General features: G+C 45.8%; 1 pseudogene; it reads left to right on the plus strand.

Annotated features, from left to right (window-relative positions):
• The window catches only part of LOC119969160, a 111294-nt pseudogene that overhangs the window by 80360 nt on the left and 9092 nt on the right, over positions 1–21842 (plus strand).

The following is a 21842-nucleotide window of genomic DNA, read 5'->3' on the forward strand; positions in this document are numbered from 1 at the left end:
GTTTGGCTAGCTACCTCTGCTTGTAAAGCCCCTCCACTGGCTTTACTTGCTGCTCAATGTTGGTGCTTCCCTCGTGTGGTAGAGAACAGATAATGCAGGATGGAATACTGTGCCCTGAACCATGGACCAAATTGAATTTTTCACCTTTGATTGTTTTGGAAAGACTGCTCTGGATAGTAGAGAACGGGAAATTAAATCCATAGTCACTGCTGATAAGTTTCTTACAGAGGTGGGATATAACTGATGCAGAATTAGATGGGAGAAGTTGCTGGCTGCAGTTTAGAAATGCTGGCAGACTAAACGTGTGCGTTCTTTGGATTGTTCTTTTGTCAACATTTTCTTGAAGGCAGCACGGTGGCGCACTGTTTAGCATTGCTGCCTCAGGGCGCAGAGGTCCCAGGTTCGATCCTGGCTCTGGGTCACTGTCTGTGTGGAGTTTGCGCATTCTCCCCATGTTTGCGTGGGTTTCGCCCCCACAACCCAAAGATGTGCAGGGTAGGTAGATTGGCCACGCTAAATTGCCCCTTAATTGGAAATAATGAATTGAGCACTCTAAACGTATTTTAAAAAAAAAATAATTCTGAAGGCCAGACTGCATCTGTTATAATTGTAGTTTTCAACATACAATAAGAGTAGATGAAACAGCATTCTCTTGACCAGTAACTGAGCTCCCCTTTCTGTCCAGGGACTCAATATTCCATCACCTCCGGCAGGCCAGAGAGTGGAAGGAGGTACGAACATGATACCAAGGTGACTTGGCTAGTGTCCTGGACAGAGAACATCCAGGGCTCCATCAATACATCATGCTGGAACCCAGCTCCAGAATAAGGTACGATGAACTCCTGCACCTGAAACAATGACTGACTGACTGAACACACGAGGCCAGTCAATTCAGAAGACCTGCAGTTTGATGTGCTGCATTTGAGTGATTCTCCCCTAAGAGTTATTATTTTTCAGGCAATCCTGACGTGAAGTAAATGAGCACCTGAGACTGAAGCTTCTGGATATTTTGTAAGAGGAAACCAGAGAATGGAGTTGTTGGTTGATAATATAAAAGCACAACTTTTTAAATGGCAATTTCAGTGCCAATAGCTGGGAAAAGCTTTCTGCTGAACTGAGAAGCTGGCAAGTAGTGCTGGGCATGCTGGCTGCTTGAAGGATAAGCAGCAACTACAGAAATATGAACAGCAAACAGACGAGCTTGTTTCTCTTATGTTGGCCTTTTGTACTGTGCCATTGGCACACTGCATTTGATCTCTTGCTGCAACAAGTGTTGTGATCTATGAAGATCTGTTGCTATCATACACCGAAACCAACAAGTGAAAGTACAAGGGATTTTATAAAAATACAAATCAGGTGCTCAGTTTAAAACTTAAGTTTTCAGAGATGGGAGGAGAGGGGAGTTAGGGTATTAAGGATTTGTTTCTGGGGGGCCGTTTTGCGAGGCTGGAGGAGTTGGGGGAGGTATTTAGATATCTGCAGGTCCGAGGTTACGCCAGGAAGGAGGTTCACAGCTTCCCGATAGCGCCGGCCTCCACGTTGTTGGAGGAGGTATTGATGGCATGGGGAATGGAGAGGGAGGTGTCGGCATTTTATGGGGTGATTCTGGAGGACAGGAGGACAAGGTATCATTGGAGGGGATTAAAGCGAATTGGGGAAGGTATGGAAGAAGGGCTGTGGTGTGAAGTGCTCCGGAGGATGAATGCCTCAACCTTATGCACAAGGTTGGGGCTGATACAGTTGAAGGTGGTATACATAGTGCACCTCATGAGGGTGAGCCGACTCTGAGGGGGTGGAGGATGTGTGTGTGTGCTGTGGGAGGAGCCCCGTAAACGATGTTCACATGTTTTGGTCCTGTCTGAAACTGGATGGGGTATTGGAGGGAGGATATTGGCCTGGGCTGGAGGAGAGTGCGGGGTGGATGCCTTGGCCTTCGCCTTGTTGATTGCTCAAAGGCGGGTCCTGCTGGGGTGGAAGTCAGCTTCTCTGCCCTGTGCCTCGGCATGGCGGGGGACCTGCTGGAATTTTTAACGCTCAAGAAGGTGAAGTAAGCTGAGGGGAAGGATGGAAGGGTTCTACAATTCATGGGCATTGTTTATCATACACTTTCAAGACTCTGATGCCATCGGACATTGGGGGGGGGGGGGGGGGGGTGCGAATATATTGTTTATCATGTATGGGATGACCATGGATTTTCTTTTTCTTTTATATTTGGGATGTAGGGAGGAGGTTTGGGTTTGTATGATGTTGGGGGATTGCTATTGTATTTGTTATTGTTGGTTATCTTGTGTTGCGTGTATATTTGATGAAAACGAGAAGAATAAAAATATATATTGAATTTTTTTAAACTTTTAAGATGTTAATCCAAATAATTTCCTGCTAAGTAAGTGTGCCTCGCGTTACATATAAGGTAGTCTGGAAAGAAGGGCTTTATATTCTTAGTTCTTGGTCACTAATGACCTGCAAACAGAATTGGATTCTCAGAAGTAGCCTGTTTTTTTCGATGCCTTGCATACCATTGATTATCATGGAATAATTTGGCACTACCTGTAAATACTGACCCAAGTTCTTGGGCACCATTTACCAGCTGGTTGAACCACCATTAGACACCCACAGCTTTGAAGAAATTGACTGATTTGCTCTGTTAAATAGGGGGAGAAGGATTGGCAAAAATATGAGACTGCTCGGACATTGAAAAAGCTAGTTGACAAGATACGCGCACAGTACAGGGAGGACTGGAAGTCAAAAGAGATGAAGGTTCGGCAGCGTGCTGTCGCACTGTACTTTATTGACAAGGTGAGTGAAAGAAATTGTTGCAGGTGAGCATTTTAGTAGATAAGAGTTGAAGGATAGATATTTTTACATGCTTTTATTTGCAGAGATGCACATCACCTGCATCAACCTCCTAATCTAACTGTTTCAGTCCATTCCTGTTTATAGAGCACAGTTTTATTGCCCACCACCTGCATAGGCTGAGATCATGTTGTGCATGCTACCTGCCTTAATAGAGGTAGATATGAGTGGCAAGGATGAAGGAAGAGTGAAGGGCGTGCACCACTTCACTCTGACCCTAGACCCCTGCAGGACCTTTGTTGCGTTTTCCCCCTTGATATTTTATTGCATGACTTTAACAGCAAAGCTGCCCTTTTCTCAGAGACTTCTGATGTACATTAAATGTTATATGCTCAGCCCAGAATTGGCTTGTGTTTAGTTTTTTTTAAGGAGAAAGTAGGGACTTGTGTTTATAATAATCTTTATTAGTGTCACAAGTAAGCTTACATTAACACTGCAATGAAGCTACTGTAAAATAGTGTTTTCGCAACTGCCCCCAAAGGTGTGATGCACCACTGAACTATTTCGAAGTGTAGTCTGTCATATTGAGAGTGGATTATGGATTTGTTGATCTTGAATTGCAGATTTTTTATTCTTCCTCTGCATCTCTAATCGGTTGGCTCTGAATCTGTTGCTTTTCTTTCAATTTAGTTAGCTCTGAGAGCTGGGAATGAGAAGGAGGAAGGGGAGACTGCAGACACAGTGGGTTGTTGCTCCCTGCGAGTGGAGCACATCAATCTGCACGCGGAGCTCGATGGTCAGGAATACATGGTTGAATTTGACTTTTTGGGCAAAGACTCTATCCGATATTACAACAAAGTGCCAGTGGAAAAAAGGGTAAGATTTGATGGCACTAACATTGTATTCCTTCTTCATAGTCTACGTCTAAAGCTAACTCAGTTATCAATGGTGACGTGTAGCTGAGCTAGGCCAAAGGTTCATTGGATTTGATTCAGTGTAGTGCCAAAGTAGCTGACCTCTGATGGGAGGTAATATGGGTGCCTCAGCCTCTGACCCCATTCTTAATAGTTGCCCAGTGATCCCTGTTGCCAAGTATGGATAACGGGTGAGAAATCAATTGAACTCCCTTGAGACCTTTTGGAGTCAAAAGGGCCCACTGCTGTTGTGTACTGCATCTTACTTAGCCACCTTCTTGGGTGTTGCTGATCAGTGTGGAAACCAGCATGCGGAGGAGGAAGAGGGCAACAATTGGGAATAACTTTTTTAAATTAATGTTTTGTGGTCCATAAATAGTTTGATCATTTTATGGCCTAGGAGTGAAGTAAAGCAACGTCTGGTGATATTACTACAATGATATAAATAAACTGACATTCCAGCTTTTAATCTTGTATTACTCAAATGCATGTGTGGTGTGTCTGGAATTGCAGATTATCTATTTCAAAACCTATTCTGAAGTAAAGCCTATTGGTTTCTAGCTGCCCCCCAATGTTCTCTCTTGAAGTGTGTGGGCAGAACCCACCGAGGCCAAAAAGGCTATATGCACGTATGACAATCTCAAGTGACCACCTAGTGCAACAAACAGGCCAAGCACAGCAAAGAGAAATTGGAGGGAACATTCTGCACCCCCACCCACTTCCAAAATATCCATTATTTCACTCCTGGATCACCTGAACTCAGTAGTTTGGTTTGTACTCCATACCTAAATAATATTCAAAACCTCACCATTGGCCTCCTGTTAAGGTCAGAAAAGGTGTGCTCTGAGGCCGCTGTGTTCTTATAATTTGTAGCAGTTAGATACATCCTGTTATCTTGCTATTAAAGCTCAATGATTAGATTTATAATGAGTAATTTGGGCATTTGGATAGGGTGGTATGGAGATGTTTTTTTCTGTTAATTGTCCCATGGCCATACCCTATCACTATAATGATTAAAGTTTTAATATAACATGTTAATGACACAAGCCAGTGCTTTCAAAGTGCATCCTGATTCTACTCTGTACTGAAAGTTTTGTTGTGGTTTAGATCTATTAGAGGATGTGAGGGAGCTTTATTTAGTTCAATGCTGTCAACACATTTGGTCCTAGTTTTGACATGGGGTACATCTGTTCTTGCACACTTATAAGTATTGTATAAGCTTTAAAGCCAGTTAAAATGGTTGTTAACCTGACAATATCTGCTTGTTCTTTCACTGTTGTCAGTCTGTTTTAACGAAGCTTACACCCCTGTAGATTTGACTTTCATCTCTGCTTACCATAGTACACCCAGTACTAGTGCACAGTACAGCCTGTACTCCATTAACGTCTGACATGGCACTTGGCTGGAGTTGCTAAATTGGAATGAGCTTCTGTGTTTTTCTCCTGAAATTTGAAGTATGGGCCTGGTCCTGTGGGATACACATTTTTGTATATGGATATTGTTACTGTCTGGAATTGTCGTGTTCCTATATGGAGCATTACTTAAAATGAAGATTATACCCTAGATAAACTGGTGTCTCAGAATACTCATTTACGTTGAATTTGCAAAACAAGCAGTCTATTTTAACCTTGATAGATTGAGAATCCGACTGGCAGAACTGGATCTTTGCAATCAACTGTAAAATAAAAGTGCCTAAATAAAAAAAGCAGAGTGTCTGAAATGCGTGGTGTGGGAGGGAGTTGGTCTGAGGGGTTTATGATTTTGAAGTGACAGTTGCAGTGCCTCATTCTTGCCTTGTGTACCTCAGGTGTTCAAGAATCTTCAATTATTTATGGAGAACAAGCAACCTGAGGATGACCTTTTTGACCGACTCAATGTAAGTAGCAGTACTGTTAAGATGAGCGGGGCATGCAAGGAAATCCGGTACTGTTAAGATTCATTAGGGTAGAATGGCATGCTGACAGCGCCAGTATTTGGTATCAAAGGTTGATGTAGAGCAGGGGTGGGCAAACTTTTCCGTGCAAGGGCCACATTCAGAAATTCACAATTTTAAAGGGCCGCATAGTATATTAAGTAAAATAATTACTTCACCCGGTTATGATTCTGGGCGCCTCATATAGAACATAGAACAGTACAGCACAGAACAGGCCCTTCGGCCCTCGATGTTGTGCCGAGCAATGATCACCCTACTCAAGTCAACGTATCCACCCTATACCAGTAAGTAACCCAACAGCCCCCCCCCCCCCATTAACCTTAAAAAAATATATTTATTTTTATTTTTTAATGACTTGGTGGGCCGCATAAAGACCTTTGGCGGGCCGCATGCGGCCCGCGGGCCATAGTTTGCCCACCCCTGATGTAGAGCATCTTTTGCTATTCTCCCTCATCCGACTGGCATGCATGGTCTCTTAGGTGGTGTAGCTTTAGGAAAGTGTTCAGCAGAGATCAAACACTTCTTGCAGAGAAAGGACCATTCCCTCATTATTATGGTCATTTCCAGGCTACTGCTTCAACGGCTGGGAATGTAGATTCTGTAGTGCAGAACTGAAATGGGGGAGACGAGTTATAGATTTTTAGGCCCGGGTACTAAATTTTAAATGAGATTTTATTGTGTAAGCAGTAACTACCACTGGTCAAGAACAATGGATTGTGGGACAATGTATGTCGGTAATGTTTGGTTTATGGAAAATATTATTTATATTCCACCTTTCGCACCCTTGGACTATTCCCAAATCACTTTATAGACAATGAAACATTTTTGATGTGTGGTGGGCGGCACGGTGGTACAGTGGTTAGTACTGCTGCCTCATGGCACCGAGGACCTGGGTTTGATCCCAGCCCTGGGTCACTCACTGTCCGTGTAGAGTTTGCACGTTCTCCCCATGTCTGCGTGGCTCTTGCCCCCACAACCCAAAAGATGTGCAGAGTAAGTGGATTGGTCACACTAAATTGTCCCCTTTTTTAAAAAACAAATTGTTTTTTTTTGGAATTGTGGTCACTATTTTTGCAGGAGAGGCGTAGAAATGTGGTAAACAAGGAAGGCACCATTAGTTATCGTTTACTCTCCTGATGTTGTCCAATTTCAATTTTGAAGGAATGTAATTTTAGTGCCCACAGCTAGGTTTCAGGTGTACCTTTTATTTATTTTTCTTTCTCCCCCTCCACCCCATTAACACACAAAGCGGGATCCATCTGGCATCTCCGCTGAATGACCTGGGTTTCAGTTATATCTTGTTAACCAGATTTGCCCTCCCAATTGTTTTCAGTGACGTACCTAGGTGCTGAAAGCCTGTGTACACGTACCCCAGCTGATCTCTGCCCCCCCCCCCCCCCCCCCCCCCCCCCCCCCCCCCTCCCTTCCTCTGCATTCCTGGTGCCCTCATTGCAGACATGTTAGACCTAGACTTTATATTATGGATGTGTGCCTGTTTTTAAAAAAGAATGCTCCAAGTCCTTCTCAGTTTTCATATTGAGGCGCACTGCTTCGGAGGCACCTTCAGCGAAGGTTGTAATGGGACACAGTTTAAGTTGCTGTGTGGGTGTGTGTCGTATAGTGGTGCTTTATACAAAGTTTTACTGATTTACTTGTTTTTTTTTGTGTATATATAGACTTCAATCCTCAACAAGCATCTACAGGAACTAATGGACGGACTTACTGCGAAAGTATTCCGTACCTACAACGCTTCTATCACCCTGCAGCAGCAGCTAAAGGAACTGACCAACCGTAAGTTGCAATGCCAAGTGTGTTGACAACATGCCAGAGGCCAGAGCTGCTCTCTTCCCTCCCACACCATCATCTCCAGTTTGCCAACACAACTTTTGGAAGAGGGAATGGGCAAACCATTTTGCGCTAGTTTAGTTGATTCCGGAGAAAACTAGATTCAGACTTTGTCTTTTTTTACCTTTTGACAGAATATGAGCATCGCTGGCCTGTCCAGCATTTATTGCCCATCCTTAATTGCTCTCTAAGGTGGTGGTGAAATGCCTTCTTGAACAACTGCAATCTCTGGTTTGATCAGCCCACAGCGCTTTTAGGGAGGGAGTTCCCTAACATTGTGACCCAGCGACAGTGAAAGAATGACCTGTTGCATTTGGGTGATCAATTCTGATCATGTGATGGCTACAAAGTTATTTTTTATGAAATGCTTTGGTTAGTTAACCAAACTTTAAAAAAATTTAGTCCAAACACTAATGATGGTGAGGTTAAACACTTGGGAATGCTGCCAGACCAGTGATTCAGCAGAGCGATCACACAACCTAAATTGCAAGGACAACGCTTGGCTCACTTAATTCAGGGGACCAGAAATTTCTACTGTTTGGTGGAATTTCAATTTTTGAATAATGGAATTCACCCCTTTAAATTTATTTTGTTGCTGCTGCTGCCTCCAAAGTGGCAAACGCAAGTAGAAATCTCAACCTGGAAAATCTCCCAGCGACGAGACTGGGAACAGAGCCTGGGGGAGCTTCCACTCGGCATTGCCCCAGCCTGGCCTCTGCTGCAATCACTGGATAGATGCTCTCTGCTGCTTTGGGGGGTTCAGCTTTGCCGGGGATGGGAGATGGTGATTTTGGGAACAGGATTGTTGATTTAAATGTGGGGAGGGGTGTTGAGCGAGTAAAAGTGAGGGGCATTGGGAAGAGAGGAGTGTGTGTCTTGGGAGGAGGGCTGAATGCAGTTTTTGAGGGGGGCACTGAATGCAGTTGATGGGGGCGTGAGGGCTGAATGCAGTTGGCGGAGGGAATATGGAGAACTTGGCTGAAACATGAGTAATATACAAATATTTTGAGACGGTCTTTCAGGAAAGAAAAATTTTCATTTTTGTGTGGGGCTGGATTTTGTGGGGTGCATTGGTCCCTGCCCCAATTGCTAAAGAAATCTGCGATGGGAAGCAACTACCCACAATACTGACGGCTGCTTTTAGCAGTTCAACACTGGGAGTAGCATTGATTAGTTTTAAAGTGAGCAGGTGCTGGTGAGTTAAAATAGGGTCACAGTTTGCGAAGCACTGCTGTAGTCCTGCTTTGCTTCACAGTTATGAAATCCAGTCATGGTCTGTTGTTAGTATGGACGTAATCTTGCATTACATGCACTAACTGCATTGTATGCTAAAGTTACTTAGGTGATTTGATACAAATGCATTGGTCCACAGTCTTTATTGTAATAGATGTTTTTTAAAGATTATCTTTCACGGGACATGGACGTCGCTGGCAAGGACGGCATGTTTATTGTCCATTCTTAATTGCCCTTGCATGGTTGTGGTGAGTCAACACCTTGAACCATTGCAGTCCATGTGGTGTAGGTATATCCACCGTGCTGTTCAGGAGGGATTCCAGGATTTTAACACGACAACAGTGAAGAAGCAGCAGTGTAGGTCCAAGTCAGGATGGTCTGTGACTTGAAGGAGAACTTCCAGGTGATGGTGTTTCCATACACCTGCTGCCCTTGTCCTACTAGGTGGCCGAGGTTGCAGGTTGGGAAGGAGCCTTGATGAGTTGTTGAAGTGCATCTTGTTGATGGTGCACACTGCTGCCATTGTGCGCCAGTGTTGGAGAGAATGACTGTTGAATGCGGTGCTTTGTGCTGGATGGTGTCAAGCTTCTTGTGTTGTTTGAGCTGCACTCATCAGGCAAGTGGGGAGTATTACAACACATCCCTGACTTGTGCCTTGTAGATGATGGGCAAGCTTTGAGAAGTCGGGAGGTGAGTTACACCTCTAGCTTCTGACCTGCTCTTGCAGCCACAGTATTTATTTGTTTCGTCCAGTTCAGTTTCTGGTCAATGGTAACCCCCCAGGATGTTGAAACTGGAGTGGGGGTGGGGGGGTTTAAGCAATGATGCAATTGAATGTCATGGGGCGATAGTTGAAGGTGGTCATTGCCTGGCACTTGTGTGGTGCAAATGTTAATTTAAAGGTGAACAAGAGGGAAATTAATATTTCTACCCCCTTGAACACTAATAATTCCACCTATTTGAATTGGCTTAGAAGCATTTGCATTTCACCACAGATAATAATAAATGCTCTAATACGTAATTCTTGGACTTCCGGTGGCGTTCGCGAGCGGGGCCTTCCGGTGGCGATTGCGAGCGGAACGGCCGCGTTGAGAAGAAGCTCCTGCCGGTCCGTGATATCGCGGTCTTTTTCGGAGGGTTCCCTGCTGTTTGTAACAAAATTTAAACTTCTCCGGGGTCGGTCCTGCCTCCCTCACCCAAGCGTTAAAGCTCCCTCCCGGTGGGTTCGGCAGAGCGGCTACACGGGGCCGAGGCGGCAGGCCTGAAGCCAAGGTGTGATGTAGGAGAGATGTTCCACATCGGATGGCTCCTGCGTAGAATGTGGTAAGAAGACTGAAGCCAGGTCCCAGGGAAATTCTGGAGGAATACAAAAAAGGAGAAGTTTTAAAGAAATTTGGTGAAAGTTTTTTTAATCCTTTTTGTTTGAAGGAAGCAATGTTTTTCGGTTTTTTTTCTATTTTATTTTTAAAAAGGATCGAAGAAGGGTGGGGGGGGGGAAAGGAAAAATAATAAGCCGTTAAGGGATGCGAAAAGCAGTGTTCAGGAAGGGAGGAAAGCCGGGCACGCCGTTGAATGAGAAGACAAGCAAAAGTGCTAACAAGATGACGGATGACGGACTACTTACTGTGGAGAAGATGACTGAGGTGACGGCGGTGGAGCTGGAAAAGCAGTTTGCGAGGCACATGGAGGCTTTGAGGAAGGAGACGGCGGTCGCATTGAAGTCATTTGTGCAGGAGGCAATCGCCCTGGTGAGGGTAGCTGTGGCAAAGACATCGGCCAAGGTGAGAGAGCGGGGCGAGAAGATGAAGGAAGTGGAGGAGGCCATGTCGCAGCATACCGACCAGTTCACCTCGATGGGGGACGAGCTGCGGAGGGTGGTGGAGGTCAACAGAGGACTCCGAGCAAAGCTCGAGGACTTGGAGAACCGCTCGAGGCGGCACAATCTGAGAATTGTGGGCTTGCCCGAAGGGACAGAGTATCCAAGGCCAACAGAGTACTTCGCTAAGAAGTTGGCGGTACTGATGGGGGAGGGTGAGGACCCCTCCTGGTACTAGCTGGGCCGAGCACATCTGTCATTAAGGCCGAAGCCCAAAGTGAATGAGCCACTAAGAGCAGTAATTATCTGCTTCCATAAGTCCTGCATGAAGGAGGTGTTAAGCTGGGTGTAGCAGAAGCGTGAGGTGCAGTGGGATGGTGCTGGAGTTCAGAACTACCAGGACTTGGCGGTGGAGTTGGCAAAAAGACAAGCGGCGTTCAGGCGAGTGAAGGCGGCGTTTGGGCGAGTGAAGGCAGTGTTCAGGCGAGTGAAGGCGTCACTGTACAAAAAGGGGGTGCAATTTGGTATGGTATACCTGGCGAAGCTGAGGGCGACGTATAATGCCAAAGACTTGTATTTCGAGATAGCAGAGGCGGCTGAGGCATTCGTGAGGGCAGAAGGCTTGGGACAGATGTGAGGAGCAGAGCTGGAAGAGAGACTGTGGACTGTGATTGGGGAGCTGGAAAATGTATAAATGCTACAACTTTCTTTCTACCAACGTGTATTGTAATTTACTTCTCTTCACATTGTTACAGAGTTCAAGTTATTGGTTGAGTTGATTGCCATTCTTTGTTGCGACGGTTATATCTTAGTTTAGTGAATTGTATGGGTTGGATTCTCAGGGACTGGGCGGGAGAGGATGGTATATCTTGGTGGGTGAGACCACCCGCACTAGCTAACTAAAGCCGGCTAGTGAACGGAGGTGAGGTGAGAGGAGGGCTGCGGACATTGGAGCCTGGGTAGCAGGTTTCGGCGGGGGGGGGGGATTGATGCTGAGAGGAAATGTGGGCAGGGGGTTTGGGAGGGGGGATGGGGTTCAATGTTAATAGTGGATAGGGGCAGGTCAGACTCACTGGGCAGGGTCCGGTGGTATGGTGATGGTGGATAAGAACGGTGGGGGGAGGTGAGAGACCCCCAGTTAGAATAGTCACGTGGTACGTGAGGGTTTAGGAGATCCGGTCAAGGGTGCTTGCGCATCTTGAAAGTTTGAAAGCCAATGTAGCAATGCTGCAGGAGACTCACTTGAGGGTGAAGGACCAGGTGAGACTTAAACAGGGCTGGGTTAATCAGGTATTTCACTCTGGATTTGACGACGGGCTCGAGAGGTAGTGATAATGGTCAGCAAAAGAGTATGCTTCCAGATGGAGAAGGTGGTGGCAGATCAGGGGGGTACATGTGTGATTGTGACAGGGGCACTGGAGGGGAGGTTAGTGGTGTTGTTAAGTGTATATAGCCCCAATTGGGACGATGTGGGATTCGTGAAGAAGGCGTTTGGGGCCATCCCCGACTTGGACACACACGAACTGATCGAGGGGGATGACTGGAACTTGGTGCAGGAGCAAAGGTAGGACAGGTCACGGCCACGCTCGCTGTTCCCATCGGGTGGGTGGGGGGGGGGGGGGGGGGGCAGGCGGAGGCATTGGCTGGGCTAATGGTGGAAATGGGAGGGGTGGACCCTTGGAGGTTTCTGCACCCGAGGGAACGGGAGTACTTGTTTTTCCTCAGCAGTCCCATAAGGTATACTCGCGGATCGACTTTTTTGTGGTGGGGAAGGCATTGCTGGCTGGGGTTAAGGGGTCGGAATACTTGGCAATTGCAGTGTCAGATCATGCTCCGCATTGGGTGGATATGGTACTGGAGAAGGAGGTAGCGCAGAGGCTGGGATGGAAATTAGATGTGGGACTTTTGGGGGACCAAGTGTTCAATGACAAAATTGAAAAGGTAATTGATGAATATGTCGGTTTCAGCTGTACGGGTGAGGTGTCGAAGGCAGTTGTCTGGGAGGCTCTAAAGGCGGTGATGAGGGGGGAGGTGATTTCGTTTAAGGCCAGGGTGGAAGGGAGAGGTTGAAACGGCAGAGGGTAATAGATGAGATGTTGGAGGTAGATAGGAGTTATGCAGAAGTTGGAGACCCAGCAAAGCTGGAAAAGAGGAAGGAACTACAGTGAGCTTTGACCGACTAACTACCAGGAAGACGGTGCGCCAACTGAGGGGGGCAGTTTACAAACATAGAGATAAGGCAGGTCAGGTATGTAAGGCAGGTATGTTAGCAGGTCAGCTCCGGAGGGAAGCCAGGGCAAGGGAAATTGTTCAGGCGAGGGATAGGGCAGGGAAGTTGGTGGTGGCTCTGGATCTGATAACAAGGTTTTTGAGAAATTTTATGAGAGGTTGTACAGGTCAGAGCCACCTGGTGGAGACCGTGAGATGCTGGAATTTTTAGATGGGTTGGAGTACCCGAGGTTAGGGGAGGGGGACAGGGCTACATTAGAAGGAGTAATAGTGGAACAGGAGATAAAGGATGCAATTGCAAGGATGCAGTCGGGGAAGGTAGCAGGACCGGATGGGTTTCCGGTGGAATATTATAAAAATTTCACGGACAAGCTGACACCCCTGATGGTGGGGATATTTGAAGAGGTGATAGGGAAGGGGGAGCTGCCACAAGCTTTGGGGCAGGCGTCGATTTCCCTGTTGCTAAAAAAAAGATAAGGATCCGATGGAGTTTGGGTTGTATAGGCCCATATCGCTTCTGAATGTGGACGCAAAAGTATTGGCGAAGGTGCTGGCGGGAAGGCTGGAGGAATGCCTCCCGAAGGTGATAGGTGAAGAGCAGACAGGGTTCTTGAGAGGGAGGCAGCTCTTTTCAAACGTTAGAAGGGTATTGAATGTTGTTATGGCACCAGCAGAGGGGAAGGAAACAGTTGGTTGTGGCATTGGACGCTGAGAAGGCGTTCGACCGGGTAGAATGGGGTACTTGATGGCAGTGGAGCGGTTTGGGATTGGACCAAAATTTGTGAACTGTGTAAAACTACTATATAAGGAGCCGAGGGCGAGTGTCCGCACAAACAACATCCGCTCGAGATACTTTTCTCTCCACCATGGGACTAGGCAGGGATGTCCTATGTCCTACCTGCTGTTTGCACTCACAATTGAGCCGTTGGCCACCGCATTAAGAAGTTTGGGGGTATGGAAAGGAATAGTGCGGGGTGGGGATACAGCATAGTGTCCTTATAATCTGATGACTTGCTGTTTTACGTGTCAGAACCGAGTGTGTCGATAGGGGGAGTATTGGAGATGCTTCGAGTGTTTGGGCCTTTCTCGGGGTACAAACTAAATCTGCACACGAGTTGAGTATTTTGTGGTATCTCGGCCAACCGGGGGACGGGTTGCCTTTTCATAGAGCAGGGACTCACTTTAGATATCTGGGGGTGCAGGTTGCCCGGGGGGGGGGGGGGGGGGGGGGGCTCCGCAGGTACAACATTTCTAGTTTGGCGGGGAGAGTGAAGGCTGATCTGGCAAGGTGAGATGGTCTTCCTGTCACTGGCGGGTCGGTTATAGGCAGTTAAAATGAACGTGTTGTCGCGATTTCTGTTTATCTTTCAATGCCTGCCAATTTTCCTGCCAACTGCTTTTTTCAGAGAGATTGATGGAAGGATTACGTCATTTATATGGGGAGGGAAGGTGGCCAGAGTTAGAAAAGTGCTGCTACAGAGGGGAAGGCAGGCAGGGGGTTTGGGTCTTCCGAATCTGATGTATTACTACTTGGCGGCGAATGTGGAGCAGGTGCGGAGGTGGGTCAGAGGGGTTGATTCCCAGTGGGTCAGAATGGAGGAGAGTTTTTGCAGGGGGTCGGGGCTGAAAGCACTAGCAACAGCACTGCTCCTGATAGCCCCGGGGAAATACTCAGGGAGTCCAGTAATAATAGCTTCATTGAGAATTTGGAGGCAGTTTCGCCAACACCAGGTTGGGGGCAGGGTCAAGGGAAATGCCGATTCGGGGGAACCACATATTTGAGCCAGGGAGGTGGGATGTAAATTTTTGGAAATGGGAGGAGAAGGGGATTAAGACACTAAAAGATTTGTTTCTTAGGGGTCAATTTGCAGGACTGAAGGAGCTGGAAGCGAAGTATGGGCTGGAGCAGAGGGAAATATTTAGATATTTAGATGCAGGTTCGATATTTTGCCAGAAAGTAGATAGAGCTTGCCGGGGGAGCCGGCCTCCACATTGCTGGAAGAGGTGCTGGTGACAGGGGGAACTGGAGAAGCGGGTAGTGTCAGCGGTTTATGGAGCTATTTTGGAAGAGGAGAAGGCACCACTGGAAGGGATCAAAGCAAAGTGGGAGGAAGAGTTGGGAGAGGATATGGAGGAGGGGTTCTGGTGTGAGGTGCTCCGGAAAGTGAATGCCTACACCTCGTGCGCGAGGTTGGGGCTGATACAGCTGAAGGTGGTATACAGAGCACACCTCACAAGGGCGAGGATGAGCCAATTCTTTGAGGGAGTGGAAGATGTGTGTGAACGTTGTGGGGGGGGGGGGGGGGTGGAGAGGCTGCTCTTCAATCCATCAGGATCCGCCTTCGGGCGTTCAATGAGGCGAAGGCTACATCTGCCTCCGCACCAGTTTCCAATCCTGGCTGGTCCCACACCCCGAATATGGCCACCCGGGGGCCCGGGTCCAGTTTCACGTGCACCACTTTAGAAATTACCCTAAAAACCTCCTTCCAGTAATCCTCTAGCTTTGGACAGGACCAAAACATATGAATGTGATTAGTTGGGGGGAGGGGGGGGAGTGGGTGGGTGGAAGGGTTGGGGGAGGGGGGCTGTGTGTATTAAGGGTGACTATGGGTAATCCCTGATTCCTTTCTGTCATTTGTTTATGTGAACATGCAGGCTAAGTTTAGGGTTTGGTGGGATCGTTATTGATATGGGGATTGACATATTTGTTGCTGATTATTGTTGGTGGGGGTAAATTTGGGAGAAAATGTGAAAAAGGAGGAGGAATAAAAAATATTTTAAAAACCAAATATGTAATTCTTTCTCAAAAGAATTTCAGATCCTTTTGTTTTTGGCCCCTCCCCACCCAATTCAAGCCATGATTCAATTAAACAGAAATAAGAGCTTGGGGATGTGGCCTCTGTGCCTTAGTCACTGCATGGTATTTTTATTCAATGTTTGGTGTAAATGATATTTGTATAATAATTAACATTAAAACTTGGAAGAGGTGTCCATACTACAACATTTTTTATGGGGGACCCATTCTGCAGAGTGGGGGGACCATACTCTAATGTTCTACCTTTTATTCATTCATGGGATGTGGGTGTCGCTGGCTGGGCCAGAATTTATGCCCATGCCTGAGGGCAACCACATTGCTGTGGATCTGGAGTAACATGGCCAGACCAGGTAAGAAGAACAGGGTTCCCTCCCTAAAGTACATTAGTGAACCAGATGGGTTTTTATGGCAATTGACAATTATTTCATGGTCATCATTAGAGTTTTGAATCCAGATTTTCTTTTTATTGAATTCACATTTTTCCATCTGCTATGGTGGGATTCGAACCCTAATCCCCAGAGCATTATTACACTAGGCCTCTGGATTACTAGTCCAGCAACAATATCACTACTCCCCTGTCTACTGTTATGAACATGGCTGCAGACTGATTTGTGTTGTCCTGTATTTGCACCAATCTTGCTTCTGCACTTTATTGTGATGCACAGCAGCTTATAACCTGACTTGTTTATTTATAGCGGATGAAAATGTTGCAGCAAAAATACTTTCTTACAATCGTGCCAACCGAGCAGTCGCAATCCTTTGTAACCATCAGAGAGCACCTCCAAAAACATTTGAGAAGTCGATGCAAACCCTGCAGACCAAAGTAAGTGTGACCTTTTCCTCCTCACCCGTAAACCCTATGCAAAATAAGTAGCTGTTAAAATAATCTGTTACTTTTCACCTCGAGTTCGTATTCCTGCTTCACTGTTAAGTGATCTCAGTTGGCACCACTGTCAATTCTCCAGCTATCATCCAATGTTCAATAATGCCCCATGTGGATGTTTGGTGAGAATTGGATATTGTCAGTTATGATACCCTTGGTAGTCAAGTAGCCTGTTAGCATTCATTGACGGGCATGTGAAGAATGGCCACCAGAGTGATCTGCCTGATGCTCCTGATACTGTACCCCAGCAAGAACCTCCGATTTAAAAAAAAATGGGAGGAATTTTGGAAAGGAAATATCGGCCAGAAGACTTACTCACCTGCAGTTGATGCCCTCATCCAAGCCTTTGTTACCTCTAGCCTTGACAACACAAATACTCTCCTGGCCAACCTTGCACCCGTTGCAAACTTGAATTCATCCAAAACTGGACTATAACTCTCCCATTCCTTTTCACACCTCGCCTGTGCTCGTTGATTTAATTTCACTACCAGTTCAGCAACACCTCCATTTTTAAATTTTCATGTTTGTTATAATTCCATGACCCCACTCCTCTATCTCTTTACAAGTTATGAGGAATCTGTGCTTTTCCAACTTTTTTGGTCTTTTCACACATCCCAATTTTAATTGCACCACTATTGGCTATCGGCTGCCTTATACCAAGCTCTGGAATTCCCTCCCTAAACATATCTACTCCTCTGCCTCTCCTTAAGCCCACCTGTTTGACCAAACATTTGATCACCTGTCTTAATATCCTTGTGCTCATTGATGATTGGTTCTGTGAAGCATCTTGGGATTGTTATTGTGTTATAAGTGCAATCTATTGCATGGTCAGTCTTCGGTGGTTCTATTTGATATTGTGAAAAGTATACTGCAAAATGAGACGAAGCAGGTCCATGACTGAGGTTCGCCACAAAGTGTGGTTTGAGCTTTAGTCATATTGGTGGGAAGTAGCAAGCGGGGCAACAAAGCCAGTTACAGTGCTTGTAACCAGAAATGTGTGCGGTCTCCAATCCTAAAATATATTTAAACAGCGCTAATAAACTGAATAGCAGTCTTATTTAATTTGCTGGCCTACTAATCAATCGACGTGCCGCTAGTTACCTTAATGGAAGGAGGACTTGGATATTTAACCTACAGCTGACCTTGAAGATGGAAACTGGTTCTGAGGACATGTCCATAGTATATTTTGAAGCCTCTATGATGGCTCCTAATCAGACCCTGCTTGATAAGCTGGAAATTTGATGCATTTCCTGGTTCATTGGTTGCCTTACTTCCTGCACTGCCAATGCTTTTCTCATGTAACTAATGTCCGATTTGTTTAAAATATTGCAGAGAACAGTTAGAAGTATACACTGTTACCATTGAAAATAATTTATATTTGCTGTTTAATTTAAGAAAATTGAAATTATAGTTTATGTTCTTGAGACCAGGAGAATATGCAGTATTCTTGTTGGGCCTACCCCCCAGTATGATGGGTTTTGGACATCCTCCTCCTAACTCCATCTCTGAGAGAACTTTGGATAACATCCTTTGATTTATTTTTAAGATCTGAGCTTTCTGTTTACGAATTCATATATTTTCTCCTTTTGTCTCTAGATTGATGCAAAGAAAGACCAAATCGGACTAGCCAGGAGAGAGCTGAAGGGTGCCAAAGCTGACTATAAAGTTAAAAGAGATGAAAGATGTAGAAAGTAAGTGGCCTATAAAGGGCAAAGCTGATGAACATCCATTGCCAAGCTACTGCTCTATTCACTGCATTAAGGTCAGATTGGCCGTTTAAGTCTTAATGGCACAGAATGAGGCCATTCAGCTCATTGGGTCCATGCCAGCTTTCTGCAGAAAAATCTAAACCGTCCCATTTCTCTCTTTATTTCCCTCTCTCTCGCTTTTGCTCCTCCTTCCCCCCCCCCCCCCCCCCCCCCCCAAACAACACGCTCTATCCCTTGTACCACCTATTGGGTACAGCCTTTCTGTGTCTACCTTGCTGTTTTGTACGCAGAGGGTAAGTGCCTGGAACGTGTTTCCAGGGAAGGTTGTGGAAGCATATACATTAATGGCATTCAAAAGGCATCTTTTTTTAAAAAAAAACTTTAGAGTACCCAATTAATTTTTTCCAATTAAGGGGCAATTTTAGCGTGGCCAGTCCGCCTAGCCTGCACATCTTTGGATTGTGGGGGCGAAACCCACACAAACACGGGGAGAATGTGCAAACCCCACACGGACAGTGACCAAGAGCCGGGATTAAACCTGGGACCTCGGCGCCGTGAGGCACAGGGCTAACCCACTGCGCCACCGTGCTGCCCATTCAAAAGGCATCTTGACAAACACATGGATAGGGTGGGTATAGAGCGATATGGTACAAGGAAGTGCTGACGGTTTTGGCCAAGGTTGGTATCATGATCGGTACAGGCTGGGAGGGTCGAGGGCCTGTTCTGTGCTGTACTGTTCTTTGTTATCTAAAACTTCCATAATCTTGTACACCTGTATCAAATCTCCCTTCAAGCCCCTTTGCCCCAAAGGGAACAGATCCCAGCTTCTGTAGCCTAACCTTGCAGCCAAAATCCTTTATTCCTGTGCCCATCCTAGTAAATCTCCGTTGCAAATTCTCAAGGACTCTTCCCCCCCTGACAGTAATGAACGCAGTTCTACAATAATAAAAGAAAAATACTGCTGATGCTAGAAATCTGAAATAAAAACAAAGTGCTGATACACTCTGTAGATCTGACAGCATCTGTGGCGAGAAACAGTGTTAAGGTTTCGGGTCTCTACCCTCCTACAGAATTGAAGAGAGATCGAAATGTAAAGAATTATGTAGTTGGAAAGGGGGAAGAGGTTGGGGCAAAGGAGATGTTGACAAATTTGTCATGGATATGAGACAACGGGGTGTTTTAATGGTGCCATGAAGGGTGCCTATGGTGAGCTAGCAGGAGGTGTTAATGGGAACAACTGAACAGCAAGGGACAGGTGGCCATGTGGGGGAGAGGTGGCATAGTTGGGGCAGGCCAGGGAGCTGAAAGACAACAAACTACAAAAGTGGGGAGTGGGGTTTATTGTCTAAAGTTGTTGAACCCATGTTGAGTCCAGAAGTCCTAATCGGAAGGTGAGTTCTTCCAGTTTGCCACAATAGTGGCCTACCCAGGGCTTTGTACAAGTTCAGCACAACTTCCCTTCTTTTGTACTCCAACGTCTATTTATGACGCCCAAGATTCCATGTGCTTTGCTAACTGCTGTGTTTGTCCTATCACCTTCGAGGATCTATAAAGATCTCATAACATTTGTAAATGAATTGGAGTCCCAAATGCACAATTCCCCACTGCCATTGCAATGGACGTGCTCGTTAATTCAAGTATCCAAATGTCTTCTGTTCTCTGGGTCGCAGAGTTATTTATAGTCCATAGTACCTAGAAGGCCAGAGCTAAAAAAAAGGCTGTGTATAAAGGCAAGTTCTTTCACAATCTCAGAATGTTTCAAACTACTTTATTGGAAAACAACCAACTAACATTGTACAATTCAATTCCCATCCAGGCACCCTTTTATTAAGCCACAGATGGATTTAAATTGTTTCCATCTTTTTTAAAATAGCTGGATCTTGAGTTCCATCTTGTGAACTATGAAACACCGAGACAATGCAGATTTGTGTTTCACTGTGGCCTTTGTGGGCTTGTTATGGGCCCTGCGGTCAATTTGGACAACCCATCCTTAACTAGCTATAATTTACTCACATAACTTCTGATTATATGAACATTGCTGCTTCTATAGTATGGCCGATCCCACTAAGATGTGAATAACATTCTGGTCCTTTGTTACAGTGATAGCATAACTGGGCTGTTCATTGTGATTAATGAGCTCTTGATAGAGAGCTCCTCATAATGAGTCGTGTCTCCTTATTTTTCCACTCAGATCTGTGGAAAGTAAGAAGAAAGCTCTTGAGCGGCTTGAAGATCAGTTGATGAAATTGGAAGTTCAGGCCACCGACCGGGAAGAGAATAAGCAGATAGCTCTTGGAACTTCCAAACTCAACTACCTGGATCCTCGGATCAGCATTGCCTGGTAAGCAAGCCTCTTATTTTTGTTTGATTCACTCGGGTCCTCCCAGCTGATGTTTTGGCATATAAACAACTGCAGGGGACACTGGAGTGTTTGCTCTTCTGGAGGAAAGTATAGAACAGTAACCAGAATAAAGAGTAAACCAGTAATAGGATTTATGGGCATGGTGAAGTATGTATCGAAGGATGGATGCAGCTCCTCCGTACAGGTGTTGATCAGCACCCTCTCCTGGTGGCATTTTGATGAGAAAGGGACTGAAGGAAACCTGTTGTCAGCTGGTGGGAGTCAGCAGCTCCATATTGGAGATCTGAAACTTGAAATGCCCCAAATAGCTCTTTCCTGCAACTTTAGATTTTTTTTGTGTCCCTGAAGGATTTTCCTAGTTTTCCTACTGTCATGGAACATTCACAGATCCAGATTTGAGGAAAATAATTTTTTGGATCCTTTCTAAATGGAAATCTCACAGCCAAGGATCTTAATTATCTTCATGCGCTGTGCCAACCAGTCGCTTTCTTAAATTAAGATTTTTCTGAGACCCTGAATTTTATGCTTTTCTTTCAGAACTGCTTTGTGCTCGGTTAAATAACTAACAGCCTTGTGCCATGTCATTTACACCGTTGTCACACGCATTGTTATTGTCATTGCTATGAAAAGCAAGTACGTTTAGGTTAGAAGGAAACCTGATGCGACCTTCTCATGCCAGATGCCAATATGATTCAGTTTGGTATCTGAGGATGGCACAGTGGTTAGCACTGCTGCCTCATGGCGCCGGGTCACTATCTGTCTCACCCCCACAACCCAAAGACATGCAGGCTAGGTCGATTGGCCATACTAAATTGCCCCTTAATTGGGGCAAAAAAAACAATTGGGTACTTTAGATTTAAGGGAGAAAAAGTTTGATATGTGTCCTTGGTGGTGAGCGTACGCCTGGAATGGGTTTATTTTGCCATCTGTTGTTCCATACCATTTTGTGATGGGAACCACATTTGTAATTATTGTGGAGTTGTCTGCATCTGCTTTTAAAAAGACTGCAGTGGGCCAATAGAATGCCAGCTTTTTGAGACTGCGCAGCAACTGATCCAGAAGAAAAGTTGATTCTGAAGGACCAACTTGGGAAAATCTATCATAAATGATGACACTCGGGCGGCGCAGTGGGTTAGCCCTGTAGTCTCACGGCACCGAGGTCCCAGGTTCGATCCCGGCTCTGGGTCACTGTCCATGTGGAGTTTGCACACACTCCCCGTCTTTGCGTGGGTTTCACCCCCACAACCCAAAGATGTGCAGGGTAGGTGGATTGGCCATGCTAAATTGCCCCTTAATTGGAAAAAATTAAT

Source organism: Scyliorhinus canicula, chromosome 7, assembly GCF_902713615.1.
Source record: "Scyliorhinus canicula chromosome 7, sScyCan1.1, whole genome shotgun sequence".
Classification (NCBI taxonomy): Eukaryota; Metazoa; Chordata; class Chondrichthyes; order Carcharhiniformes; family Scyliorhinidae; genus Scyliorhinus; species Scyliorhinus canicula.